At 39.3% G+C, this 20,287-nt stretch overlaps 1 protein-coding gene across 8 annotated transcripts in view; it reads left to right on the top strand.

Annotated features, from left to right (window-relative positions):
* PDE1C (phosphodiesterase 1C) overlaps positions 1–20,287 on the top strand; it is a 334,278-nt gene that overhangs the window by 195,155 nt on the left and 118,836 nt on the right. The window lies entirely within an intron of this gene.

Here is a 20,287-nt window from a genome sequence, read left to right as displayed (position 1 = left end):
TAACTTTATATAGTTTCCTTTATAGTCAATACAATTACATTTATTCTAGTTTTAGAGAGATTATAGATTCAGAGATATTTCCTCTATTTAAAACGAGGAAAGCCTCCAGAATCAGACTTACATTTTTTGAGTGGGTCCAATATACCTTTCAGTAAAATTCAAGGCTGACCCACCATAGAAGTCTTAGCAATGATATATATGCAAGTACCAGCATGTCTACTGTTGAACACAGCATAGATACTTTTGAAAGAATGAGCTAGATTTTCGACAAAATGGAACAATTGTGGTGAAAAATACAGAGAAAGGAAAATACTACAACACTTCAAAAATGCACACAGTAAGAGATTTTTTTCTTTTCTTCGCTAAATAAATTTTTAAGCTGAGTTTATGCTGCCTCTTGCTTGTTAGCACAAGGTCATGTCAAGATGAAGAGATGTGTCAATGAATTCAGCAGAAGGGCAGAGGTGGGTATTCATCTAGTCTCCAGCCTGTGGCAAGACACGTACATGTGCAAGACACAGTGATTCCTAAATAAAATAGGAATGGGACTGTATGTACACTATCTTCCAAATTACTGAATTACAGAACTTTGTATGTGAGTGGGTTTAGGGGCTAAGTTGGGATTGTTGGCTAGAGTAATTGAAAGGCCAGGCAAGTTGAAATGAAGCAAACAGAAAGCTTATCTGGAGGCAGTAACAGTGAGAAGAACTTAGGAAAGCTGTCAGAACCCAAGTTGTGCAATTTTGTTGGCTATCATAATAAAATAGTGAAAAGATAAATTTTGAGGAAGAAGATGGGCTCATCTTAGCAATGATGCTGTGGAGAGTGAATTAAAAATACTGTTTTACATTGTGTTCACTTACATGTCTGACTTCTGATGTGATGAACATCTGTAAGTCTAGGTGGAGGGCTGGGGAGTGAAATACAGCTTATTCAGCTGAATACAGGCATCCTTTCTAGTCTGTTTTCAGAAGGTTGATGGTTCTAGTGATTAGATTAGGTGGGAAAAATGCTCTCTTAGACAAAATGTGCTGGCCTTCTTTACATTGCTGTATAACATATGGACTCGGATATGTGGGCTTGGGGGAATCACCTACCTCCCCTTTTCAGAGCTCTTATTTATGTCCATCAGGGGCCTTAAAATGCCACTCAGACGTTGCACCACAGGGAGAGGCCACACTGCCACTGAGGCTGTCACCCAGCTGGTCTCATGCTGTCTTTGCTTGAGCTACATTGGATTAAAAGGTAGAACCTAGCCATGGAGTTGTAGTGAACCGTTCTCTACGCTTGGAGGTGTGTAGTCTATTTTCCATCTGGGTTGCTCCAGGGCAGGCCCTGGTGGAGGCAGAGAGGAGAGGGGAGGACAGAGCACTGCCAAAACACTAGCTGTGGGGCCCCCAGTGTGTTTTCAGCCCCACGTTGCTGCTGCGACAAGACCAGGGAGAAGCAAGCAGCATCTGCTGGTGTGGAGGTGGAAATAAAGCAGAGGACAACAGTTCTTAGGAGATAATTTATTAAATGGTTTTGACCCTTTTTCTCCTGGTTCTTGAATGGTTAGTGAACAGAGTGTGATTTGTGCCTGTTTGTTCATTATTTATAATAATTAGTTGAATGGTTTATATGAGGATACCAGTCTGTGGATTTGCTTCTGAATGACTCACCAAAATTACTGCTTGGAGAGATGTTCACTGCTAATAATGGGCTATTTCTTCTGGCTCATGAAGGGCATGATGTTGTATTTTTCATTCCAGGACTGGAGGACTTCCACATCTTTCCAGATGATCCTCTTCTCAGCACCTCATATTCAAGTACTCATGTGCACATACCATCACTTCAGTGCTTTTTCCTTTATTTCCCTTTTTTTTTGCAAATATCCTAGTGAACAAGCACTTTTTTCTTCATAGATGTGCATCAGAACTGAAAAGAGTTCAGAAATATTATGTGTTTCAACAACAGTTCATGATTTCTTTTAAAAAAACTTATTTGGTTTTGCAGTGCTTGCCTTGTGCTAGTAAGTTATTACCAAATGGTATTTTATGCAAGGAGTAAAGGGTGCTTCACAGATAGCTCCACTGGGGGTGGAGGATGGGAGGCTATTTTGATCCCTTTATCAAATAGCTTGTAGCTTTCATTTCAAGGCAAAGATAAATTGCTGAGAAAAGAAAGCACATTCTCACCTAGAGATCTATTTAGCAAATAAAAATGGGCAAAAAAAAAAAAGGTCTACAGGCTTGATGCTTTTGCCTTCTCTTGTTAACAAGGATTATTTTCCCTTTAGCAAGCGATTATTAGACAGATAAACATATTCTCTTGCTGTTTGAGAAAATCTGTCAAAGTCTATTCCTTTATTCTTATGTTCACAGGAATATTTCTGTGCATTTTCTGAGAAACTTTCTTTCTATTTCTTCTGTCATTAGAAACAGCAGCAAATAGCACTTTTTACATCTTCCTCAGATACTAATTGTCTGTTTCTTTTCTCAGATTAGTTTTATTTACTTTATTGACATCTGCAGAAGTATTCCTGATTTACACAATTATGAGTGAGATGTGAATTAAAGCCTAAGGAAATAGATTTTTGAAGCTGGAGAAAGTTGTGATACAGCAATTAAATTCAGTCATTTAAAATTTAATCACTTAATTTCCATGTCTTCTGCCCCCCCCCATTTTATAGTCACAGGAATGTTCCTAATATGTCCACTTACCTTATTATAAAAACATTGTCAAGATTAATTTTTCTAGAGCAATTATATTAATTAATTTCTAAGTCCTTTCTTTAAGAGGTGCTGTGCCTCCTTCCTTTTATTTCATTTTCCTGGGAGTTAACATTGGAAATAGTGTCAAGAACAGGTTACCAAAAGGGGCTACTTTTTGTTCCTCGCTGTAATATACTCATATCTGCTTCTATTAGCCCACTACTCACACTTTACCAATGCATCACTTCTCACTGTGCCACGGGTGAGGGAATTTTAGCGATTTCCCTTTTGTTGAACATTCCTGGGGATTTCTCTTTAGGCTGTCCTTCACAATTGCTTTGCTGTAGGCCCAGAGGCATTGACCAATATGCACTGGTATAGCTGACTGCTCATTAGCTGATGTGTGTGCTTCATGCCAGTCATCATGCTATTAAGAGAGCTTTGAAAATGAAAGTCTTTTATTTCCACTAGTCCCTGCAAGCTGCAATTAATCAGGGGCTGTTCTGAAAACGGTAAAAGCTTTGCTCTTGCAGTTTTTCTTTTGCACTTCCCACTTCTCCCTCTCCCTCCTTCCCTGGCTCCCAGCAGCACCATAGAGAATGAGGTCTGCTGAAAAGCAGAAGTGAGTCATTTCTCTCAGCAAGTGAAATATGCCTCCCATTTCTCCCAGTCTTCTGTTGAAGGATTTATTTTCTGTTTCAGCAGGCATCTGCTGAACTTGAGAGCCTTTGGTTTCCAACTGATGCAGGGGTCTAGAAGGGCTCACCACAGTGTAAGCTTGAGTATGGCAGCGCTTTAAAAAGTGTTCTGGAAGGAGGCTGCTGAAGTTAAAATGATAAAATTTCCTTTTTTACAAGCAGGGCAAACTGCAAATCCAAACCCTGCCTTTGGCTGCAGCTTTAATCTAGTAAATGTCACTCAAAGCAGCATTTCCTATTTTGCATAAGGGGGAGGCTCAGGTGGAAAAGAACAAACTTTTTTCATGCCAACTTTCATGCCACCAGAGAAAGGTTCTTCCTCAGTCTCAGGGGTCCCAGCTAGTGGGGGGGATCAGGACAGGGAGTAGCCAAGGGAAGTGGCACAGGCCTAAACAGCTGCTGGTCTCTCACCCTTCCTGCCCACGGGTGGTGGGAATGGCAGTCTTGTGTCTTTGGGGCCAGAGAGTCCAAGAGGTCTCAGCTCCTGGTGCTTTCAGGGAAAAAGATAAATCTAAGCAGAGAGTGAAACTGGTATAAAAACCTCATTAGCCCTTCCCTGCTCGATTTTACTCTTTGGTGGTGTGTGAGCGCTTTGAGTTCGTGAGAGTGAGGGGTCTTGTGAGAAGTCAAGTGACTGTGAGGAAGAGGGATTTGGGCAGGCTGGTGTTTTATGCACCGGCGCCAGTGAGCTGCAATGGTATGAACTAGAGGACAACTGGCTGAAAAATGTGGGATGTTGAGAACTGTGGTGACTGTCAGAGATACTTGAAGCAGTAGATTCTTCTGTCATATGACATTCGCACAGTGTTAAGCACTAGCCATGCCTCTCCTCCACCAGTGTTACCTGGGGATCTGAGTGATACAAGGAGCTCAAGAAGGAAACCTTGAAGTTTCAAGCACAGTGCCAAACCTGCCATCTTTTTATTGATGTGACCAATGATCCAGGTGTTTTACTAGCAGCAGTTCTGGGAGAACAGGCACATTATATAGCCGACTGTGAAAACAGTGGGCGGTGTAGATCCCAGTGGGAAAATTGCAGTAGCTCTGCATCTAATTATATAAAGGGAGAGATTTTTGAGCTCCAATCCGTTGTTTATCAAACACATTAGTTATGCCTTTTGTAATCAGTTCTTGTGTATTTTCATAATTAATTCTTACTCGTTGCTGAAGATCTTGTTAGGTTGGTTTGTTCTGATTTCCCTTCGAGAAGGACCAAAGAGGGACATGAAGATATTTCCAAATGTCCAAAACTCAGAGCCTGCTCTTCCTCTCTGGCTGCTTTTTTGAAGATTTTTAGACAGGTCTATTGTTCCCTCTGCACTGTCAGGTTGGTCTGTCAGGTATCATCCTCTAAGTTGCCAGTCAACAGAATACATGCTGATTTGTCTGTGGACTGGACCATCAACTGACTGGAGCTACAGGTATTGAGGTATTGGAGGGGTTTCAACTCTCAGTAACTGACCAGCTTTATTCTATACAGCTCATAACGTTCAAGGCAAGGCACCCTCAGGTTACTAATACCAGTATTTTATATCTTGCTGCAGTCATCTCTGTGTAATAAGTCTTTTTTAAAGTAAAGATGGAGTCATGGTGTAAAACTGAATCAGTGTTCAATATCACAGTGGAGGGAATTCATTCTTCTGAGAGCTAATGAACTTGGTATCAGTCACAATGGCTTTTGTGTTACAACTGCCTTGTCACTGGGGATTACAGTGTGAGCCACATATATCCTGTTGTTCACTTGACATGAAATTTATGTCCCTTAATTCTCGAGGAAGCATAGGTTACTGGAGTGCATAGTCAGAGTTAGGTATTACAAGTTGCGTAGTAAGGGTTTACACTTAATGGTTGCTGGTGCTGTCACAGGCTAGATTACTACTCAACTTCTGCTCAAGCACTTTTTAAATTAAAAAAGCCCAACCAAACTAACACAAACCTCAAACATAGCAAGGAGTTAATAACGTCACCCTGAGACAGCTAATTCCTTAGTAATGCTAATAAAGTCTGGTCTCTCTGCAGCTGAGGGGATGAGAACCTGGATCCCCCTTCTGTATTTCTAAGATGATTAAAATCATCTTTGTACTGCATTTTTCTGTCATGTTCCCTGCTTAGGGAGGTGCAGAGATTTCTTTTAAAATACAAGAACTTCATAGTTTTTTGCTTGTTTTTTCATTCAGATATTTCCTACTGAAAGACTGTTTGCTAAAAAGTCTCTGAAAGAGGTGAAAAAATGTATTTGGGGGTTCGTTTTTAATCCTGGGACCTGCTCCTTGACCCAGGAAAGTCACTTGCGTACCCTCCACTCTGTGGAAGATTGACTCACCAGCACCATCTCATTGAGGTCAGTGGCTGCCTCATGTTTCCATGCTGATGCACCCTCCTGGATCGGGGTCAGCAGGGACCAAACAGCCTTGGAAGGTGAAAGGATTCATTCATCAGCCAAGGGAATTGCAACAGGAAGCAGTTGGGGGCCAGTCAGTGGTAAATCTGCTCTACCACATGATCAAAAGCACTAAGCTATTGGCTTGACATAAAATACATCTAACAGCAGCGTATATGGAGAAGAATTTTTTCCACCTGTACTTTTTTTTTTCCTTGTTTTTAAATGAATTGTTGATTTTTGTCCAACACTTCAAAACTGAATGGGAAATATGAAAACAGGTATCTCTCTAAGGGAGATACTTCTATGGAATTTAGAGAAAGAAAAAGAAATGTTAGGTTAAATCTGTGCTCACACTTGCCTTAATCCGGTGATTTTGGTGGTGTCCTTCTGTTCTCTGATGATTTGTGGAATAACAGTGTTTCATGTTGTGGATAACTCCAGCTCAAAGCTGGGACAGGCTGGTTTTAATAAAATGCATCTAATCCTTAGAGCCATTTAACATCTGGAAAGCAAGTTGTTAAAAACATAAAGCACATCTAATCCTGGGAGCTGCTCAGAGCCTAGAAGAGGAGCTTTTTCTTTATGGAGTACTTTAAAGCCACAGCTAGGACATGAACTGCTGAGACATTTAGTCTGGTGTGCTATTCAGGCTGTCAGGGTTGTCTACCAGGTGCTGGATGAAAAATTATGATAGCATTGCCTACATTCTTCATCTGACATATGCATAACTAATATACATTTAGAGAAAGAGAGCGACAATGAGAGTAAGAATATATAAGCATGCTTTTTAAGAATACATAAACATAAAATTAGAGGATATAGGAATATGTACCGTGAAGATTTTCCCTGTATGTATATTATTTTCCTGGTTAATGAAAAGGACCTTGATCTTCTCAGCCATGTATTGGTCATCTGTGGATTCAAGAAAACTGACCCATTAGTTGGCTGGCATGACATTTTTTTATTCTTACTGTAGCAAAGAGCTAAAAATTTAAAGTCTTTTGATTTGGCTTTTTTAAGCAGCAGAACCAATAGATGTTGGGTTTTTTTACTTCCTCAAATAATGCTAAGTAGAAGTGAAATAACATTTTGTTGTATCATTAGCTGGTACTTACACATATGTTGTTGTATTGGGCTGGTATTTCTCTGAAACGTATGGATGAGAGCCAGAATGACACGAAACACTTGTTTTTAAAAAGCTGTATTAGTGAATCTAAAATGTTTTCATGAACTCAAACTCCTTCAGGCTACTTACAATCAAATTGGCAAGCTCAAATATGTAAGTCCTATCCCTAGCTTTTGCAAAGTGTCCATGGTTTTGCAATATCACCTCATTAAATCTTTACAGCAGAGGCTGCCATATTCAGACTTCTGAGTGTGTTCACACAGAATCCGCTGGTGTGATTTTAATGCAGTACAGAGATACATAAACCATTTCTCACCATGCTTGAAACCCAAAGAAACTGAACAAATACTTGGGCAGGTTTTCCAGTATGTTTTAAAAGATGAGTTCTCTGTCACAGTGGTTATAGGGACACTGATGTCAGGACTAGATTGTGCAGGCATCACCCTACATCATTATAATCACAGCAGCAATGCCAGTGTGGCTGATCTGAGTTTTATTGTCTACTGAATGGCAGAGAGCCAAGGATGTCTTGACAGCTGATGAAGAGAGGCACTTGTAGAGGTGGCTTCTCAGTCCTATTTTAGCTACACAAAATGCTCCATGGGCTTAAAATCTTTCTCCATTGCTTACAGAGGGAGTGTTAAAGTAACCAGGCTCACAATTCAGAGACTCTGTAACATCCCTAAGTTATGTAGGAGGAATATGGCCCATAGGGATGAGTGAAGTGGCATCGGCCACATCAAATGTAGCAGGCTTAACTTACTTGGGAGTTAGGGCCCACTGGATAATTACAAATACCTCTTCTTTCCCACTCTCCTTCCATCTTCTTTCCAGTGAGAATTTTTCCTTACTTCTTTGGGACCTTGAAATTATCATGTTTTCATCTCCACTAGCAGTGGTGTTGATGGGATTAGAAAGTACATTAATGGTTGTTTCATTAGGCTGTACAAATAAGATATTAAATAATGTGATCTATTAAACCTAGTTATTAGCAAAAGCTTGCTGTAGTTACTAACTTAATCAAATCTGCTAGGAATTTGTGTTCTTGTTTGTCCAAACAGTCTCAGACGATCTGGTCAGAAAGTCAACTAATGAGCGTTCACTCCATTATAAGAGAGCCTGTCTTCATTTTTAAAAATCCAAATCAATTTGTGTCAGATTGGTTTTTGAAACATGATAGTGACAATGGAGTGTTTTAGAATGGGAGACTGGTGGAGGGAATATCCAGAGCTTGACATCAGTTTTGCCATTGATCTGCTAGGTGACCTTAGGCAAGTTGCTTTTCTCTGGAAAGTATCTCTAAAAACAGTGCTGTCAAATCTATGGTTGTCTCAAAGATTTATGTACCATATGTCCTATCAAATAGAGAAAGTAGTTTATCTGTCAATCCTGTAAAGTCAACCTCGGTTCTGAAATTCAAGCGGGATCTGACCTGTCACTGGTAGTTAAGCTTCTGTGGGATGATTTGAACTCTTATTCACACCACTGCACCCACACCGTTTGCAAAGACTTTTGTATACAGGTAATGACTGTAAGCGTCCAAGATAACAGAGAAGAGAGAAGGACTGTGTGTCTTTTCTCTTTCATTTGTTTGACTGTAGAAATTACAGGAAAACTGTAGCTACATGTGTATGTGAAAAGCAATGGGTTGCGTTCTGCCCTGACCAAAGTCAATTCAAGTGTTGCTGTTACTCATATCTTAGATCTGTGAAGACAGACACTATCATGGAGATGGTTCAGAGGGAAGATTTTTTTTATACAGTCCCCCTTCAGCGCTGAAGCACATCTTCAATCTACCCGCTCCTTAGCTTTGTCAGCAGTGAGATAATTCTAAGACTATCTGAGAGTGTTTTAAGCTTAGTGTTTGGAAATGCATTATGAGTTTGAAGGTTGTGTGAAGTTTTGTGTGGTGTTGAAGAGCACAACCTTGAGACATGTCAGTGGGCAACAAAGTGCGCAGCAATGTGTATGGAGCCGATGAAACCTCTCTGGAAAGGTGCAGTTTTGCAGATACACTGAAACCAAGACATACGAAATTTCCTGTGTCTTTATGAAATAAAGTGACCCCTTATTAGTTAGAATTGTAGTTAAAGCTTTTTGATCCAAATTGAAATGTATGGTGACTTCACTGTGGGCAAATGTTAGTTGTTAATTGTATTTAAGAGCTGATTGTTAATGCTGTCATGAGGTTAAGAAATTGAGAAGCCATAAGCTTGATGGGATCCAAAAAAAAGGATTATCCACTTATCTCAGTAATGAAAACATCCACAGTTGTATTAGGGAGCATTAAAAAATGCAGAAGACATAAAACTCTTGGTGAATGGAGTTAAGAAGCAACTTCCCTCACATGCATTTTATTCTCTAATTGTCAGTGAAAGAATTGACTATACACGTTTCTATATTATAACTGCCTTGGCTAGTATGGAAGTAGTTATATAGTCTTACAAGCTTGTTCATCTTCTGCATTTGCACAAGTGGACGTGTTTGCTTTCCAGAGAGTCACAGAATGGTTGAGGTTGGAAGGGACTTCTGGAGATCATCTGGTCCAACACCCTGCTCAGGCAGGGCCATCTAGAGCAGGCTGCCCAGGACTATGTTCATACGGCTTTTGAATACCTTCAAGGATGGAGATTTTTTTAATGAATTTTACAAGTACCAGTGAAATTACAGCATGAAAGACATGAGAACTACTTGTGTTAGCTGTGAAACGTCTAGCTACAGCCAAAGTTGATGGCCACAGCACAGATTTATTATGGCAGTCCCTCTGTTCCTGCAAAAGTCAGGGCATTCAGAAGTAGAAATTTCTATAATACTGTTAAGTGGACCCTTTTGCTCTTTGCTTTCTAGTAAACCTTTAGAAATGCACACCAAATTAGAGGAGTGGTATAACTGCTCATGGCAGTGCATAAAATGTTTACATTGAAAACAGAAGGCACAGACATAGCCATAAGAAGGTGAACAGTGAATATAACACCATAGCTTATACTGATGTCTACAACTACATGATTTGCAAAATCCCCTTTTATAGCAATTTAGCTGTAGAGTTCACAAAATGCTCCATACAGAGGGTGCTCCTCTCTGTTAAACAACTGAAGAAGCTTTATAGCCATGTCCAGACACTTTGGGAGCATTCAATGTACCATGTAGTCATCTCTCACTCCTAAGTGCAGGAGAAATAACTTCATGGCAGTCAGTGAAATGACACAAATAATACTCGTGATGAGAAGAGGAGAACCAGGCCTATTTTAGTGTGATTTTATGGATCTCATTAAAAACAGTGCCTCAGTAATGCTGGCGTCAAAAGTTGTTACCCTTTCTAATACTTCATATAGGGAGCAAGGAAATTTTTCAGTGTATCCCAAAGCTTTCATACTGAAGAATCCTTCCAGGTTGAGAATAATGTTTCTGGTTATGTTTTCAATACAGGCCTGGTTTAGGCCTCTGCACTTGGAAGTAATTTAAGAGTTTGTGTCATAAAACAATCTTGTGATTATTTATTATAATCACTGGAGAAGCTGACACCTTTCTGGTTTGTGGAAAAACTTTGTTATCAACTATGGATTGTTCCTGAGATCCAGAAATGGCCTTTTCTTTGTCACAGAAAAGTCTGACTTGCTTCTGTGCCTGGAGAAAAAAAAGTATTCTCCTTCTCTCTCACATGTTTTTCAAGAAAAAATGCTGGAATAATATGAAGACCCATAAATTCTCCTGAGAGGTCATCCCTGGCCATCACATATATGGAATTGGGATTGTCTAGGGGTTTTGACCACAGAGGATATAAGACAGAAGAATAAAAGGAGGCTTCATACTTGGTCTCATCAGCACATGTCAGAATCAGCATTTCACTACATCTTTTCTTCACCCTTCACCAAGGAAATGCGTAGGCTGGAGTTCTCCAAAATTGTTTTAGAAGAGAAGGGAGAGAAAAGATGTTGCACGGAAGTTTGTTTTCAGCTTGGTATTTTAAGACAAAAAAAGTCTAGGACAATACATAGAACAATACTGCTGAAAGTCTTTTTGTAGAGCCAAGCACTGAGAAATTGGGAATGCCAGCTGTATTTTTCTGTGCAATTTTACTTTTTGCCTTCTTGTATTTGTCCATTATTATTTTCAGTTGCATGCTGACAAGAACTTAAAATCTTTGTCATAGTCCTCCCTCATTCTGTAAACAGGTGGTACAGCTGAATTTGAAGTGAAAACTTTCAATTTTTCTATCATTTCCTTTTTGTGGGTAGGATAAAATTATGAGTTTATATAAAACTATATCCTAAGCTTAAAAAAGAAAAGAAATTCCTCTGATATTAAGGCCTAATTTCCACTTATTATTAAAAGATATATATTGAATTAACATGGAAATAAGCTGCTGTATACTGGAAGAACAGAAAGAATTAATGAGATTTTTGGCTTTGTTTTGGCTAAATTTCTTTACCCTATCCTTAGCCTGACATCTTTCATCTGAATATCTGCAATATCTATATATGTAGGTTTTATGATGAGACTCCTACCTTATCCTGATTTCATCTGGGTCTTGGATAAAAATGTTCTCACTTCTTCAATTAGTCTTTACCATGCACTATGAATTGGCAATTCAATGAGTGATCTTATGAGAGAAAGGACCACAAATTTACTTCCAGAGACAGTCTTTTATTAGTGTATGGCATATTAGCTGCCCACAAGTCTAGTTCTTTCTGCTCATTTTGTATGTGTTCTATGTATAAACATAAAGTGCCAATTTCCAGGTCTTCCTGCATAGTAACTTTGGCCAGATCTAAACACAAACCTAATAAAAGCAAGAAGGGCAAAGTGGGACATGTGACCATTTTTAACATATATAGATCTAAGTTGGGAATTTTCTTCTTGCCTTCTTGAAGGAATAACTTACCTTGCTTCCTCTGGCAAATGTTGATATATTGCATGCTTGCAGTGAAATATCGCTCTCAATTACCCAGCCCAGAGGTATCTGGAAATTGCACCAGATAAAGTGATAGGCAGAATCAAACTGAAATGCATTTTCTTTGGGTGCTTTAAGCATGTCCTTTAGCAGCCCCATTGGTGGGAATTCTGTGCTGCAAAAACGTTGACTCTTTGCTACAGCAGTGATTAAATTGAGTAGCGTTTTTTGGCCCAGCTGAAGAGTAGTATTTCTTCCTCTAGAAGTGCTTAGCCTCAGGTTTTGTGCCACGTATCTTCAGAGGGCTTAAAGCGATCTCCCAATTAGAAGGTTCAGCACCCTGTCCTTTCAAAGCACTTTATTGATTAAACACTCCAAAAAATGGAGGCGCTCAAAATCCTAATCCCTTCCTGACAATGAGATTATAATTTGTTTTATATACTGGGATTTTTAAAAATGTGGGCAACTTGCTTAGAAGGAATAAAGATTTTGTGTGGAAGTTTTTAGGGAGTCCTGGAAAATTGGAAATAAATAAGCAACCCCACGGTTGGTGTCAGTGGATTAATTCTGAAAGTAAAGTTTTGAAAGATGTACATGTCCTTTTTCATCTCCTTCAGTCAACGCTGGTTTGTTGTTTGCTCCCCCCCCCCCCCCCCCCCCCTTACAGGTGCTGTGGGAGGGCTGTAGAGGAGGAGGAGGAGCAAGAATGGTAAAAGGGACCAAGTATTTCAGTGTAGCAAAACCACATTAACTCATTTTCCTGAGAAACCAGGAATTACATAGTAACTCTTTAAGCCTCTCCTTACAACCCTTAGTCAGTTGATGAGTCAGTCCCACCAAGCAAATTTTGGAATTTGAAAGCATATTCCGGTTACATTTAATATATTTGGTTGCCACAACACGTGGCCTGGGGAGTGTGCAAAGGCCCCAGCGCCATCTCCTCGGGCTGCCATCAGGCATTTGGCCAGAAGCTAACAGCCAAGCCCTGGTGACGTTGTTTCCTCTGCAGGTATTCTGCCATGGCAGAATAAATCCCTTTCCTGGCTGGTGCACCAAACTGAAGGAGGCACAGTACGTGGACAAAAAAAAAAGGTTTTTTACAGTGGACTTGCCTTTAACAGGCAACATAGGCATAGCAAAATTAGTATATGTGACTTTATAAGAGCCAGCGCTTGACTTTACTGAATTTCCTTGCGGGGTGTAAAGGAGATTGATTAAAGTGTGTGCTTGCAGAGGTGTTACATCTTACTGTCATTGCAGAAGAGAGGGCAATATGATAAAAGTGTTGAGTAGCTTCCAGTGGCCACGTTTTAAGAACATTAATCAGGAATTGGTGACAGGACAACATGAGTTTTGTGTGAGGAGAGGCCATAACATTATTGCAGTGCAAACCATTGTCTCAAATAAAAATTCTTTTTCTTATATTTTTTTAATTTTTGGATCACAGGCATGTGCCACATCCTTACTTGTCCTCTGAACAGGGTAACTTTCCACAGGTTTCTAGTTTCTCTTCCCCAAGGTACTCCAAAACCATCTGGAATGGCTTGGTGGGCACTACTGACAGGGAAGGCTAAAAGCAAACTAAGAAGTGATTTTGGTTTCAAACTAGAGGAATTCTGTTTCAAAGAGGCTGAGGAGCAAGAGTATGCTGGGAAGAGGGGGGCAAAGATCTTGCATATAAATTTTGCATTGTATTGAAGCTTTTATGGAATGAAAGAGAGACAACACCTGTTTCCTAGGCCTTGTAAAGGAGTTAATGTGTGCATACCATAAGTGAACAGTTTGCAACCGTTTTCCCCGTGTGATGATGTCCTTAAGGGAACTGTGTGATAAGAAAAGCAGGCAGGAGTTTATCTCTACCACTTTTTAATTTTATTCAGCAGGGTCAGTCCTCAGAGGACCATGACAATTGTGGGGATTAAGAGCAGATTTCCCCTGGCACAGTCACATTAGATTTCTCTGCCCACAGAGGTACTTTTCCTATTGCTCTGCTCTCAGTGCTTCAGTGTGTGTTCAGCTTCATAAGAAAACTTCTGGCAAAGATTTCTGAACAACCTGTTGCTTCTCCTGACAGGGACATAGGGAAATCTTAAGCACATCAGGAGAAAAATATGTCAGTACAGTTGCGTTTTATGTCATTAAAGCAATATAAAATGTGCCCCCTCATGGGTACCACATTCATAGACACCTGTCCTGATGCTTAGCATGAAAGAACAGAAAACAAGATCTTACAATAATAATGTGGCATGGTAAATATGTGATCTAGTATTCAAATAACCCCAAATCCACAACTTATAACCCTAGACCATTTAGAATTAGGTCAGAGGGCTGTGTGTGCACTGCTTCAGTTTTCAAAACCAGTAGTTTAGAAGTATGGTCAGACTAATGAATAAGGCCTGGAGTGATGACAACTCTATTCAATTCCCATTCCATCCAGGGTTTTCCTCTTTCATGCAGACCAAGAACAGTCAGTCTAGTCTTGAATCCCAGCTCTCCGTGTTTAAAATGACTTTAATGACCTCATCATAGGATAGAAATAAAAAATCCACCAATGTTTATTTGAGGTCCTCATATCTAAAGGTGATGAAGGCTATTGAAGGGCTTCGATAAAAGAAAGTTTGTATAAGCTGTGCATTTTAATACCTCTAGGTAGTGTGTTTTCTTTGGGCAGAAGGTCTGTAATAAGTTTATGTTCCAGTCAAAGCAAAATCCCTCATAGGTTTTTGTACTTGCCATCTTAAGCTTGTTACTCGTGGCTGAATTTTTCAAACTTATGCCATGTCCATGGATAACTTAGTGTTACAAAAGCTACAGGCCTGAATGTATTTAACTCTGTTCCTTCTTCCCACCTCGGATAGACACATACCAATTTTAGTTAGAAATTTCTTTTCATGTAGTGCAGCTGATTGCATTTAGATGGATAAACAATGTTTTGTCTGCCAAAAATCACATGTGGACTTTCTTGAACAGTCATTTTCTCTCATGCTCTGGAAAATAAAATGTTTCCATTGTTAGATCAAGTTGACAGTTACCGCCAGTTCCTACAAACACTGCCAGACACCGAGTCTAGAGTGTCGTGTGACTGAACCTTAGCTCCACCAGAAACAAAAATGCTTGCTCCCATCCTTGGACCAGCTTCTAGCATTTTTATGTAGACCAGTTTCTGATGTTGTAGGCCAACCCAAACAGTAAAAGAAAACTTGCAATTCATAGCCTGTTCAGGTAAAAACTAAACTGAGAGCAATCCTGTTTCATCATCTCTTGGCCTAAAACGAACTTCTTGTTCTGAACTGTCATCACTGATGACAGGCAGATGTACTAGTCCCCTCCAACCCCATTTGACAAAATTGGTAACCAAATAACTTCAAGTTCTTTCTTGATCTAAAGAATAATGAGTATATGCTAAGTAAAAATCCTTTTCACCAAATTGTTTTGATTGAGTGTTTACACAAATATGTCAGGCTTAGGGAAAAAAAAAAGTTCATTAATATAACCATAATGATGTGCTCATTTACATTAAGCAGCCAAGACTGCCTCTAATGGATCATACTTCATTGTTTGTTTGTTTGTTTTTTTAAACCCTCTTGCTTTCCATGAAATCATTGTGATTATTTTTAAAACAATGCAATTAGGCCTTTTGATAAGGTATTTGAATATTTATTCTGTTGATATGAATTATTAAAAGCATCCTTTCTCTGAAGCATAATTTTTAATTATCTTCAGTGGTGTGTATCTTTAATAAGTGCTCTAGCTGAGACATGCAATTATCCCATACAGTAGTTGCAATGAAGTATTGGTTGTTAGTGATGCCTTGTTAAAACTGTTTGGCCGACTGTTACATTGCATCTGCAGGCTGCTTTGTCTTAAGATCCAGAAAAATAATTCATGCTAGGCTAAAATGTACAGAGATAAACTGGTAAACTGAGCCAACAGGTTTATTTTGGGACTGAAGGCTAGAGTGCTCAGCCAAATGTGTGGTTAGTTAGGGTGGACCATAAGCAGTAGCTCTGGAGAAGGGAGAAAGTGGAGGTGAGAAGTTTCGCTCCATGCTACATTTTGACCTGGAGCTTATATGCTTAGTTGTCTAATTGCAGTGGAATTGGGCTGGTCTGGCCATAAAATTCCTTTGTGGTGAGCCTGCACAGAAGTTCTGATCTGATTGTATGGAATTTTGGATGTTACGAGATCGGGGCAGACATAGCTCAAAATAATCATTGTTTTAGCAGCGTGGTAAATTTCTTCTCAGGAATGCAGTACATGGTGATTGATTAGTTTATTGAAAGAACTTGGCCAAACCAATAAAGCATGAGGTTTCCCCCAAGCGTCCCATCTCTTATTTCCCTATTTATCATCACACACCCACTGTCAAGCGTTTAGGGCCCTCAGTCCTACCCCTGCTCCCTGTTGGCTGAAACACCTCTTTGCATGGCCTCATGCCTTCACCTCACTTCCTTGAGTGACCTCTTCTTGTAGGTTTTCAGGAGAGGTAAAAAGGAACATGCTCAGTGGAGCTTCCCAGGCTCATTGGTATTTGCCCTGTTGCCTGTGGTGGACATGAATCAAATCTTGTAAAGTTTATGCATTAACAAGCTTATGGTGTCATTGTGTAAGCTTCCAAATGAAATGCCTAAACCACTCACATGAAATACATTAAGGTAATATTATTTACATTTTTTTCTTGTCTTGATTTATCAATCATTTTGTTTTCCTTCAGATTTTAAGATGGTATATTGAGTTGTTATAACAGTGATTTAGGTTTAATGGTCTTTTTGATTTAGCTGCAGTACGCTTTGATTCTGGAGCATTCAGCTATTGAAGTCTTCCTAGGTGGAATCAAAAGCCATCCATGGAGATGCCTAAAAGTGCACATGGGTGCGTGCGCACACATATACACACATGCACTCTCTAACACTTCTGAAAACATGAGGCAAGGTGTAATTCACCAGTGATGAAACTGGTATGGTTCTGTAAAATTTGTTCTATGAAAATAAAAACTTACACAATTAACTAGTTTCTAAGTTTTTACTATTAGCTGTAGCACAGCTGTGTGATTCTCTATTGTACACCAACAGACTACCATCAAGAGGCACAGTTCCTGCACAGTTCTGATAAAAAAGGATAATCATGTAATGAAAGAATAATTCAGGCTGGAAGGGACCTCCGGGGTCAGTTTGTCCATCCTCCTGCTGAGTGTAGGGCTAACCAGAGTTAGGCCAGCTTGCTCAGGGTCCCATGCTGCTGGCTTTCAAAAGTCTCCAAAAATGGACATTCCACAGCTGATACAGGGCTTAACCACTCTCACTATAAACAGTTTTCCCTTTGGTTGGAACAAGAACAGTGCGTATAAACTGGTCATGAATAAATTTAGATAGGAAATCGTATGACTTCAGTGATGTTCTGGAACAGTGCTCTGGTGGGATTTGTGGGAGGAGAAAGCGTCCCCTTGAGCCCAAGATGCATATTTGTCTGATTGTAAAAGTGATGATATAACTGTGTCTGATAGCAAAGAACTTGACGCAGTGACCCATTTCAGATTTGAAACCTTGATGCTTTTACCAGTGATGGGTATTGAATTTGCCGCTAGCACTTGAAATGGTCTCCTTTCTGCTGCTTCCCTGTATTTATATGGAATTGTAAACGTCACACATTTCTTGTTGTGCCCTGCTCCGGTTATATTTCTGTAGGGAATAAGAGCAATCTTTCTCCTTGAATTAATGAAGCTAAGTCTCTCCTGAGAAATTCAAGAACAGACTGGCCACGGTAATAGAGCTTATTATCTAATTTACCAGAGGAGCAATATTATTCACTCATTTTTGTGCCTTCTCTGGCTAGAGAGGACACCTCGTACTCCAGGTCCGTTAGTGCAGTAGATTTTTCAGGCAATTAATTCTCAGGCACATGTATATAATGAAGTCAATATTTTACCTCAATCATTATTTTTTTCTATATTTATCAAATGAACTTTCTTTTCTGCTGCCTTGCACCATTGTATGAATTGTAAAGTCACTCAAGTCACTACTGAAGCCCACCTGTGTTTTAAGTTTCTGAATGCTGATCTAAGGTGGAAGCCTAAGAAAGCAACTGGATCATGAAAGCATTTTCACTCATCCTCTAGTGGTGGCAAGCCCGGGTGGGCTGTGAGGGAGTGGACTGAAGCCCCACGCCCGTTGTGTGAAACTTGAGGGATTGTGCAAATTTATGGAGATGTTTACGTGGGGGAGAGGGACAGAGTGAAAAGGGCTGCAGCCCCTGTGTTAACATTGCTTTCAGTCTGTACTGCTGTGGCGCCTTGCCCACGTCTGCACCCTTTGCAGAGTGTCTGGCTCTTCAGTTACGCATATGTGCACGCATAGTATAAAATTACCTTTCACTCAAAGGCCCGTTCTTCTAAGGGAAGATGGTGAATTAATGCTTTAGGTCCCAACTAATATGTAACGGTTTAATGACCTTATAAGAAACACTAATTCTAGCATGAAGCAGAAATTTCTATTCTCTCCGTTCTGATCAAACATGCATTATATATTTAATAGAGTTGTTAGAGGGAAAGGATTATTTGCTCGTGTTGTAGGAAATGTAAAATTGCATCTAATGAGCTTGTTTGCAATTTTTAGTAATGTATATTTTAATGTCAATATTGCCATTCAATGGATCAATGATTTTAAATATTAAACATAGTAATTACACTTTGGACTGCATTTCATTTAAACTTACTATGATGGAATAATTTTCCTTACAGAGTGTCAAATTGCCATCAATTCACTTTCTAAATAGTTATTATTGAGTTCTAGGAGACATATATGCCTGAATAAAGTTATGAGCTGTTTATAGTATGGATATACTACTACAAAATATTCCTCAGAAATGAGTTAAAAAATTGATGTGATATGTAGTCAATATGTGTTTTACTGCATCTTTAAAAGAGTAGTGTATTTGAGAATACACTTTACCACAAGAGCTGCTTTGATTGGTTGTGTAAGAAGTTGGGAAGCAAGACAGATTAAATATCTTAAAAATTAGAAGATAGGCTTTCTAACAAAGTTGTCCAAGTACTGAGGATTCAGCTGTTCTCAGGGAATTTAAAAATTTGTAGTACGTGCTAATACTTTGGAAAATTAAGTCACTTAAAGGTTTCAGAGCCTTAGTTAGACACTTCCTGAAAATATTCTTGTCTTTATAGGCTCTTACAAAGCCCTTCTACAAAAGTATCTAAGTGCTTTCCAGCAGCATATCACTAACATTTTTAAAAGTTGCAGTAATTGTTATACCAGAACTATAATGACCTCTATTCTATTTTATGTAATGCAAAGGCAACAATGTTGGGTTTTTGTATGGACTTTAAAGCAGTTATAAACCTGCAGAAATGTGTTCAACCAAGTTACTTAATGGGAGAGTTTCATGACAGGTAGGTCTGACCTGGCAGGGTAGGAAAATGTAATTATTTTTCTGAATCTTGGACTCTGGAAATATGCTAGAGAAAATAAAGGAAAGATTACTTAGAAGATTACTTTGTCAGTTTACTATGGAAAATACTTTTTGAATTCTCTTTTATTTTGCTGTTGTCTTTTCTGTTTGAGGAAACAAGAAATATTTTTCTAAGTCACTGATAATGAAATGTATCTTGGAATGGGGTTTTCTTCAACCTATACAAAATGTGTCTTTTCCAACTCAAAATCATCAGTCTTTCTATATGTGATAGAAAAGAAAATTTATGTCCCCTGGAAAAAGTCAAACGTTAGTTCAGAGAAGGTTAATTATTAGCTGTGGGTCTGTTACTGTTTTAACTTGCAGGCTTTGTCAGCAGGAGGGGAGGCTGGAGACAAAGTGCAATTGTAAATATTCCACCTCAAGGGGTGTCAGCTGAGTGATGGCTCAGGTTACTCCTGTCTTTAACTCCAGCTTCAATTTTGTGACAATTAACCATAACCTTGGGCTTCAGATGTTGCAAAGGCATGAAAGGCATGCTAACAATTGCCTGTCATTGTCTTCTTTGTTAGTCCCAGTGTCTGTACTATACACTCAGCCCCAAGGACTTAAGAAGAAACAGGGTGCTAAAGGGAACTTCCATAGCTTTTAGACTCATTTCAATAGAAATAGAAGTGTTTGACATTTGGAGTTTTTCCTGCCAAGGGTTCATATTTCATGGCTAAAACTATTCAGAATTTTTATTTTGACTTTTCATGAGGAGTTTATCCTGGTTTTGACCAACTCTACTATTTGCCTTCTCAAATCATAAAAACAAGCTGTTAAAATGGATGAAAGGGATCTGCTCATGGGATGAAAGAACAAGTGTAGTGGAACGATGCTGGGAAGATGCAGTGATAAAGGCCTCATGTTTGGGAGTACAACAACAACCCAATACCCACTCTTACAGGCACAGTACAAAGGAGAACTTAATTTCTGAAAACCTGTGTGAAGGTAACTGTGTCATTCCTCAGTCAATCGAATGCCTCTTTACCACCAAGGGATGTCTGAGATTGCAGTAGGTTACTGCTGTTG

The sequence above is a fragment of the Harpia harpyja genome, chromosome 1 (genome assembly GCF_026419915.1).
Source record: "Harpia harpyja isolate bHarHar1 chromosome 1, bHarHar1 primary haplotype, whole genome shotgun sequence".
NCBI classification, from domain to species: domain Eukaryota; kingdom Metazoa; phylum Chordata; class Aves; order Accipitriformes; family Accipitridae; genus Harpia; species Harpia harpyja.
This window is presented reverse-complemented; position numbering and strand designations above follow the sequence as displayed.